Here is a 10,392-nt window from a genome sequence, read left to right as displayed (position 1 = left end):
CAAATGTCCCATGCTGAATATCAAAAAATCTAGCCCTTTCATGGATAGTGGTCCCCTTTAGTGTGCAGCTATTCAAAAGCTGCTTTCTACTAAAGGCATGATTTTGATGGACTGGATGCTCATCAGCCACTTAAGAGAACATCAGTTAGTCATTCAATACACTGCCACCCACTGGCCAGCCTCGAAAGTTAGATTGAGTCACCATCTTCAATTTTGCAACCGCCATAGTTGGCCTTACTAATGCTGCTCCAGAAACATATGGGGACCATCACTGAAACTTTGTCCACCAGTCATTGGAGAAAACAGGTATAGGAGAGCTCTCTTTTTCATTGTGGTCCAGTGTTCGGTTAGCCAATCTACCCCACCTGATCTATCATGAAGTCACCTCTTCATTTTATTATTTCAAAGTGATTGCAACCACAAGAGCTCTTTGAACCTAAATCTTTGATCATCTATTGTTCCATTGTTTAAAAATCGTTTGAAGTTATTTTTTTATTACTGTTCTACCTTGCTGAGTAACTATGCCATTTTTGCTATTATGTAATGCTTCAGGCAGACATGCCTATCACCTGGCTTTCCCTCGTTCTCTTTTATTCAGTTGCACAAACACACAAACACATGCTGGCTCACTTTCCTGAGAGTTGATGTAGACCAGATTCTTGCTAATATCAAACAGGCTTGAAATTAAATCAGGGTGGTTTTCATTAGGCCAATTTGTAATGGGTACAGAAACTCTGGGTACAATGTGTACCTAGAGCAAGAGCTAAGCTGTTAGACCCTGAAGGCTTTTAAGTGCTGCATCAATTTTGAACAACAGAAGAAGAAAATCTTCATGTGAAAGGTGGGCAGTTACGTGAAAATAATGGACACCAGCCAGCAAATTCAAGCATTCTTGTCCCTGTCACTTTAAAATGATGTATGTTGTGTATTTGGCTATCATAGACGACACAATATATCACTGTCTCAGAATATCTGACACATTGATATATCTGATAGTCTGGTGTCAAGGTGAAAATAGAACCGGAAGAACAGTGGCCATTGCCCGTGGCGTTGGACATCACTAGATAACGTTGGCAATGCGTCATCGGCACCAGCTGCTGCAGCCCTGTCGGCTCGCCTCCTAGGGGGCCTGCTTCAGCTGCTTGGGTACACAAAATGTGTCCCCCTTCTCCAGGCCAAACAAGTAACACATGTGGCCCAAGTCATGGAAGGCAAGCAGCAGACCAAGGGCATGTCTGCATTTGTGCCCTGGTGGCGTATCAGATCAATCTGTGGGGGACTGGGGGTGGTGTCACTTCTTTCTGTCAGGGCTGATTGGTGTTGCCTCTGTTACACAATGAATCTTTGTACTCAACGTGAATTTAACAACACTGACCATGTAACCAACATAGACACTTAGTAGACAGCATGCCTCATGCCAAAGAAAATGATTGGTTCAGTTCTATGAATAAATGAAAGTTGTCTGCCAGGATTGGTTCATAGAGATATTATCTGTATATGGAGTAGCTGCTGTATAATTACCCAAAACACTACTGTAATGCTATCAAATAAATTAAATCATGATCTCATACCAACTGGGAGAGTTGGTCAGGTAATTACTATATGCATTAGCAAAGAATAAGAAAGAATTGAAAATGTTCCATCTACTAAAAGATGCATTAATAACAAAAATGTCCATTATACTGCACAACATCGATATCAAAGACAGAGACTTTAGGGCTGACTCATTTCCCAAGTTTCATGTTAATCCAAATTCAACTTGGTTTGCCAAATATTAATGGAAACCTCATTGCGAGTAATGTGAAAGGTTGCTTACCACTAGGGCTAATTGTTTTTGGTTTTGAGAGATTTTACAAATAAATTAGAATATTAATAGAAAATGTATCTTTAAAATTCCTTATTTTACTTCATCAGCGCCCTACTTCAAAAGTTCCTGTTTTTTTCTCATCTAAAAGGGTCATCAAAAAACAAGTTCTGGAGCTCAATAAAAGAAGAGAAAAAAAGAGAGGAGAAGAAACACATGGCCATTTATGATATGATACAATACGATATGGTACCATACCATACCCACCATACAATATGGTATGGTATGGTACAATATGATAATACGATGCGATACGATATGATACAGTATGATACAATATTTCATGACACAATAGGATGTAACATTACACAATATGCCATATAATTTGGTAAAAGATCTGATATGATATGACTCGATACAAGATGTAACACAATGCAATATAATACGATAACAGGATGAAATTAGATTTGATACAATAAGATGGAGTTTGATATAATATGATTCAATCCAATACAGAATGATAGAATATGAGAAGGTAAGACTTTAAGAATTTTAAAATTCACTATTTAAGGAATATGCTTTGTTATAACCATTTTAAAACAACAGAGCACATTTTTCAGAGGTTTTTGTTGCACAACTTCTTTTAATTGAACTTCCTTTTAATCATTCATCCAAATGCTAATTCCTTAGACTACAATATACAAGATTACGGTCTTGTCTAAAAATTGTTTAATTTTTGATTGGTCAAAATAACTTGATATAGTGAGCGTCACATTCAGCTTTGGATAATGGTGTGAAGTCATAGTGTAAAACATTATAGGCGGTGGTAAATGTAACACACAGGAAACACCTCCAGTAGTTTCTGTGCAATGACATGGGGGAGCATGCTAGTCACTGAGGAGCAGTGACGCAGGCTCCCCTTTGAAATGGGATATAAAATAAGTTGTTTGTGCGGGGGGGTTCCTAATGTGAGGGCCAGGTGGGCAGTGCCTGGACTCCTCTGAGAAAATGAGGCCTGCATGTGACGACTTTACAAGCCCAGGGCCGGACACACTTCAGAAACAGCTGTCAGTGTTTCCTCTGTGGCATTTTGAACGCAAGAACACGGGGCGCCTTGCTCCCAGCTGACCCTTTCTCAGTTTAATTACACTATCTCTCAGTTTCTCACTTTCAGCTTGTCTGTTTTCGAGTCTTTCCCTTGCTCTACCTGTCTTTATTACTCCTCCCTCACATTCCTACAACACATCACACTCCCCAAACACCTCACCTCTCCTCCAAAGGCCACTTCTGTTTATCTCCCTATCTAGAAAATGATGGTGGGTGGCAAATTTGACATGGTTTTCTTTGACCTTGACCTCCAGGGTGGCTGGGCCAGCTGCCACATCTGGCCCTGACTTAAGGTTCTCGCAGGGTGGCTGGGAAATGGGATTGGCTGGCCTTGTGGGCCTAGGGGCCCACATGCTGCCCCATGTCCTGGGGTCGGAGGAGGGCTGGGGGAGGACACCCACTAACAGCAACATGAAAGCCCTTCAGAAAAGCGCAGACCTTGTCAGAGCCCCATCCTACCATCTAAGGAACAGGTCAAAATAACACTTCTGTGTGTGTAGTATATGTGTGTGTGTGTGTGTATGCTTAAAGGGGAGAGAGTTTATAAGGGGCACAGGGCAGGGAAAAGGGAACAGGCTAACCTTGAAATGTACAGCAGACATTATCAGCAAGTATCAGTTGTAATTAGAGAGAATTATGACTAGCAGCAACTTGTCAGTTATACAAATCTATAAGATTTGAGCGCGAGCAGTGGAAACCTCTTCTCTAAAGGAGGTTTTTACATCAACCAATATAGCAAATACAATGTGATCACATCTACCACAAAAGCCTTTACAATACACTGTACTAAAATCACATGAATGTATATCTGGCCTTTTAATTTGTGGCAACCAAGCAGCAACCTACAGTGTAGAAAAATGAAGCCAATTAGAAGTGTAGAAAACTGCAGTACCTTAAGTGTCCACTTGAGGGTGGCTCAAAAAGCAGCCTAAGGTGTTAAAATTACCAACTGTACAGCAATATGATTGATTATGGCATGGTTCATAAAACAACTAATTTTGGTCCCAGTGACTTACTACATTTCCTATTTTTCAAACATCTATTTTAATATAAACACTATTGAGTTATGTTTTGAAAGCTATTATTTGAACAGTTTATGGTTTTGACTACCTACTACACCTAACATCAGTCTCTGGGACCATTGAACCAAGTGTGAATTCAAAGAAATGTCTCAGGTCTTTGGGAGAAAAAAAAATCACCATTTACTTTAACAGAGGTTTAAATCCTCCCTCTGCAGAAGAAAGAGCTCTAATGAATAAGATTAAAAATGGGGAAACAGTAACTTTAGAGCAAAATAACACATAACGAGGTTTGGCAAAATAAGTACAAGCACTTAGCATCAGCAAACAGCCAAAACCCCTAAAAACAGCGGGAAGTGTGTCTCCTGTGGTGTGTAACTACCTTTGCTCAGCTGTGGAGAAAAGCCCTGCTCCTCCCTCTACATTATCCTTCCTTTCCCTCCCACTAAGATGTTTTTTGCCCCCTCAGTCCACAGCCCCCGCTCCCCACACACACAGACAAATACAGGAAAGTTGGGGAAAAAATAAGGCTGTGGGGTGCTGCTGCTTGTTTAATGATAAGCGATGTGTTGCAGTGGCAAGACAGAGAGAGAGAGAAAGTTAAAAAAAAAACTACTTTTAGCTCCATGAAAATGCTCCTACAGTGTGAGAAGGGCTGCCCTTCCTTGAATAGACTGCCTGGATGAAGCACTGGCAACAGGAAATAAAGTCAACTAAGCTATTTAAAGGCATTAGATAATAAAAGAGATGTTGTTTTAATTCCTTTGCCATCCAGATCAGTGGTTATTTGAGGTAAAGGGGAATATAAAAGAATAAACAACTAGTAAAACTGTTAAAATTAATCTCTATTTGTATTAGATCCAAAGGATTGTGTGTCGAAAATTGGGGTTGCATAGATTTCATAAAAATAACTTCAATTGTAATTTGGGAAGACCCTTTTATATTTGTGCTTTTATTTTGAAAGGGCATTGAAAATCACCTCCAGAGAAGGGGAGGTTAAGAGGTCAGCTGTGGTTATGGTGGCTGTCACAGACCATCAGTCAGACACTAACATCAATTGTGTCACTTAGCAAGTCACGTATGGAGCATGCATGTGTCAAACTGGGACAGGAGTCAGGGGCTGGGAGGGATCCCAGCACTCACCCACCACCAACACAGACAGAAAAACCTACAGGCACGGTTAGCAAAAGTTGTTTCAGAGAGGCCAAGTCATATAACTATATAATCGGTGCCCTCTGCGTACTGCTTCCAGCATCCAAGAAAGGAATTCCTTCCAAACTAGGGGGGAGGGGGTTGGGGGTTTGAGGGGGGACCTAAAAGAGGGGTCTTGCTCAGGCAACCCTTAGGAAAGCACACTCTACACCCTCGCCTCCTCTCCTCCCTGCCTCTCCAAATCCAGCCAACAGCTTGCAACTATTAAGGGGAGATCCTGTGGTGACCTTACGTGCAGCCAGTCCTTGCACCTTCAAAGCTCCTGGGGAGGAATAATACACAGCAAGTCATCCAGAACTCTTTAATACACAAATCTCTACCAAAATAAAAGACCAGGGAGAAGCATGTGCTGGGAAGGGAAGTAGTAGGAAATAAATGAGCAGCTGAGTGCCATTGCTTTTCACAATTCAGCTCTGTTTCCTCACAGTAATTCAGCTCTTATCAGGATTAAACTCTGAACTGTGAAGGAAAAAAAGAAAAGCGTAAGGAATCTGGAAAACTTTAATAACTGCTAATAATGTAATTTCTATGATAAGCTCGTTTGGAAAGAGAAGAAATTGCCCAATTATTGTATCTGGAATAAGTTGTATTTCATTCCGATGATGATTTTTCATACTGAAACAATGAGTCGTTTTTCAGATTTGGGACTGATTTGTTGGGAAACAAATGGATTTATGGTTATACAATTTAACAACAGACCTCTCTCATCCTTCATAATCCATTTCTCATTTGTCTTCTCTTTCACTCAGATCATAGGATAATTAAGTACATGTAAAAGGTTTGTGCAGAGGAACAAATGAGAGGTGTATTTGAACCGTGTGTGGATGTATGAAAGGGGTCATATTAACGGTGTCATGTGCTGTGTCTCAACACACTGAGGACAGCAACACTGAGCCAGACCCCCACTGAGTCACCAGACTAACTGGTGGCTGCTGTCTGTTCATGTGCTATGTGTGAGTGCGTGTGAGAGAGACTGTGAATGAGTATCTAGAAGTGAATGGGCAGGAGAAAACTGAATGAGAAGTTGCTATCAAAGGGAAAAAAACTGAAGCAGTCTTCTTACTCTTGTGAGGAATCCTAGAGGTAGCATCTACTGTGATCCACTGTGATAAAGACCACAGGAAAACAATCAACAAATGATGTTTTCTAGTAGACTGACTTAACATTGGATTCAACCATAGAATGTATAAATATTGAACATAGTCACCCTGAAGTCATAGTGATGGGAATTGTGTATCTTTTTAGTGATCCAGATAATTTGGCCCACCAAGAACCGGCTCTATCAGCTTCAAAACGACTCTTCATTTACTACCATTTAGACCAACAAGAGCCAACTCTTAGAGCCAAGTTGTTCGCACCTGACACATAGGCTCCCAACCTCAGGTCACGTAACGCATAAATTCAACATAGCGTTAGTGCAGGCAGGCCACAAAGTCGATCTCAGCCGACAGAACATCAGCTGACAGCTCAAATAGCAAAATGGGTGTTCTATTTGAGCTTCTTTAGCCTGCCATCTCTTGCTGCTCCCCCTGCAAACCACTTTGCAACCCACCTCCACCCCAGATCCTCCTTTTACGCTGTGTCTGATTTTACCAGTGTCATAAGTATTGCCACTTGTGCTCTCTCTGTTCTGTAGCCTGATGGGGTTTTTGTTGCTGCTGCTCTCCCTGCCTTGGCTCTGCATGTATGTATATGAAAGAGAGGGGCGATGTGCTCTCCCAACCTCAGATTTTGGCATTCCACATAGGTACATGCTTATTGCATGCAAATATTTAAAACCTGAGAGTCTTCCTGCTGAAATGAAGACATAATGAAAATTGAATTTAACAGTTAATGGTTTTGATAATCATTTTCCTCATTCTGAGATTTTTTTTTAAATTAACGCTGATAATGAACAATTCGTAGATTAATGCACGTGTGCTCAGCTCTGAACATAATTCACTGACTTGGGATGAACTACAGGGTCCATGTTCATTTAAACAAGGGGGCAACACTGCAACACTGCAGCTCTTATTGGCCTACTACAGAATAAGAAGCTTTGTTAAGCTCTGCTACACAGACAAATCTTGTTAGCCAGATCAATCCGAGATTTGTTGTTTTTTTTCATCAAATGCATTAATAATAAATTGTAAGCAAAAAATTACACTGGCCTTTTAAAACACAATGTAATAATTGTGTTCAGAATGAACACCAGGACTAGACATAGATAGAGAGTTCTTTGTTGACGCAGACAAAAGAATCTGTAACAACAAAATCTGCATTCAGGAACAATTAAACAACTCGGGACAAAGTCTTTACTTGTGGTCTGCGGAAGAACATTGATTTCCCGCTAAAGAGGAAAACACTGCCTGTCTCTGTCACCCAGCAAGTGTGTTATTCAGCAGCTCTGAGGAGGAGAGAGACTGTCATAAATGAGTTACAGATTACTGCTGTCATATATTGTGTCATTTTTGTTTTGTTTTTTGAGGCTTTAATATGAGTCTGACCTTGGTCGTCTGCCACGCATGTGTTGGGTTAGTTGGAGAAAATCAGAATCAGGTGCAAAAAAAACTGTTTCTGTTTTGACTGAGTTGATCAAACGGGAATGACTATGAGGAAAAGTTTTGCCCGAGAGGAATAAACAACTGCAAATGCCTAACTAAATGCATGATCCCAACTATAATAAATAGAGTAGAGACTTAAATGTGGACAAAAAAACTGTACAGTAGTAAAACCAGCAGGATGAAGTCTTTGGAAGGGTTGACTGGCTAATCATTTGAAACTGAAATTCAGGTTAATTAGAGTTTCATGTGAATTGGGTATATTTAAGGCTTTAAGAAACATGTGTATGCAGGCAGGCAACATCAATTAAGTAATGGGCTCACAGGCTAACAAGCGCAAGGGATTATATCAAACATCTGGTTTCCCTCTGTTCCTATATCAATTTCCCATATCAGCTTCATTCCCAAGTGTTTCCTTTTTGTTTCTCACCCAGAGTAACCTCCCTCATCCCTCGCTCCTGGCAGATGATGAATCAAATTATGATTGGTTATTTCAGAGCAATTTTTCGTATCTTTTTCGCATACTTTCCCGGGGACCCACCAGTGCAAAAACACCAGCCAGACTATTTTCTTCAAACAATGCCAGAGCTAAATGCTTTTAAGTAGAAATTTGGACGAGCAGTCTAGAGTTCTTGAGCTCCAGGTAATGCACTTACTGCATCATACTGTGGCCGTCCACTGAAAATAGTTTCATTTGGAATGGATCTGCTTTTCACCAAATCCGTCTCTGACAGAAGTCAGTACCAAGTGGGTAATTTGATCCCCTATTTGCCTGTAGTTATTGTTTCAGAGAACTGCTAACACCTGTTATGCAGACGCTACTATTGACCATCGGCATGTAGCATCCTTGGCCTGGAACGACATCAGCATTTAACCTGGGCCAGAGTTTTCAACAGAGATTAGAGTCCAACTGTAATCACTTTCAGTCATCACTCAATGCAGAATAACAGTGAGTTCTTGCTTTTTGAACATATCAGCAACATTTTCAATTTTAAAAGGAAGATGGCAAAATGTTAAGCAATAAAATCCTTTGCCTTTCATCCACTGGAGGGGGGCGTGTCCCTGTTTGATTGACAGCAACTGACAAGCTGGGCCCAAAGGTATAGGATGCAAAATCAACAAACAATCAGAGCTTGTATAAAAGTGAAAGGACCACAACAGGGTTGGACTCACAGAAAATCCTGGACTGATGTGAAATTTGCAAGTATGTTGATTAATAGCTGGGTAAGAGATAATGTATAGCGAGCAGGTAGTTATGCAGAGTAGAATTCTTCCAGGGTGAACAGGTGCACAGAGAGTTCTTGTCCAACCTGAGGTGCTCTCATCAGCCTTCTCACAAGTGAAATGAACATAAACTTCAGCACTTTCATACAGGTTAATGTGTTAACTGTGTTACAGTTTGTGAAAGCTTCCTGTCTGTTTTCTTTAACTTGGTCGATTTCTTTTGCTCAGCTCTTTGTGTGTTGTAACATCCCTTGCTAGTTTCTGCAGTGTTGTCTGCCACTTATCTTCTTTTCTCTGACGTTGAGTGGTCAGGCATTAACCACAAATCTAAGGTCTTGTGCTCTCCTAATAACTTTAGAGTAATATTAAAAATATTCTCTCTGTTGTCTACCGATGCTATCGGAAACCAACATTTTTGCCAGTGTCAACAGGAAGAGGTGAAATCATAATTTTAATAAATGCACCAGATCCCTTTCCGTGAATACATTTGTTTTGACTTGTGTGATCAGGTCACTTACATTGCTGTCTTGCTACTAAACATGGAGTCCAGTCTAGCTTATGAAAATTGTCAATCCTTAAGCTTGTCACAAGTCTTTCATCTAACCCCTTTAAGGAGAATGGTGCAAAAAGTCGAAAACAAGAGAAAATTGTAACTTTACAACGTAATATTCATACGTTGGATGCCCATTTGAACTGCTCATGCCCCCTTTGATGTTTAATGCAACAAATCCCAACTTTATCAAGTCCATGTCCTGTTTCCTATCCACCAGCTCAACCTCTTGTAGCGGTAGTAATTCAAAGGAGTCTATCCTCCCATTGGGGTCTGTCAGTAAAAGTGAGTTATGCTTCTCCTGGCTCAGCCCCAGCCCTGGACTGGGGCCAGAAGATGTAGGGATGAGATAGCGTCAATCAACAGCAGCCAAACCACTTCAGGAGTGAGGTCACTTCCCAGCGGGCTGCTCACCTACTTTCCTGCTTCTATTGACCTTAGGATACAATACTTTACATCTGATACTGATGTTTTGAAAGAAGGAGGAAAGAATCCGGACCCTCTGGCCTCTTTTTCTAGCAACAGGTTGGTTATGTGGCTTTAAAGTATAAATACACATATATGTATATATAGTTGTTTGGCCTCTTCAGGCAATAATGCTTTTTTTCCGGACATCTATTCTAATAACTGTAAAAGTCTCATTTTAAAGCTTCTGTGAGGCACTTCTATCTGGTTTAGCACAATACACTTTGTCTTAGTTTTGAGAGTAACATATTTTCAAAAACAGGCCATTTACAATTGAGACCCTCATTGGAAATGCCTAAAGGACCTAGGTGTCAGACCAAGCCATTGACAACATACTAAACAATAATTATGGGTGACATATTTGACCTTTAAAGAAAGCAGGATGAGATTCTTTGTTAAAAATGCAACCTCGGGATGTACAGGACAAAATCAGCAAAGTGATAAGACGTTCATCTTTACCAATAGGGAGCG

General features: G+C 40.6%; 1 protein-coding gene across 1 annotated transcript in view; it reads right to left on the bottom strand.

Annotated features, from left to right (window-relative positions):
- The window catches only part of pappaa (pregnancy-associated plasma protein A, pappalysin 1a), a 105,008-nt gene that overhangs the window by 5,980 nt on the left and 88,636 nt on the right, over nucleotides 1–10,392 (bottom strand). The gene's annotated exons all lie outside the window — the stretch shown is intronic.

Source organism: Notolabrus celidotus, chromosome 19, assembly GCF_009762535.1.
Source record: "Notolabrus celidotus isolate fNotCel1 chromosome 19, fNotCel1.pri, whole genome shotgun sequence".
Taxonomy (NCBI): domain Eukaryota; kingdom Metazoa; phylum Chordata; class Actinopteri; order Labriformes; family Labridae; genus Notolabrus; species Notolabrus celidotus.
Note: the sequence above shows the minus strand (reverse complement) of the source record. Positions and strands in the feature narration are given on the sequence as shown.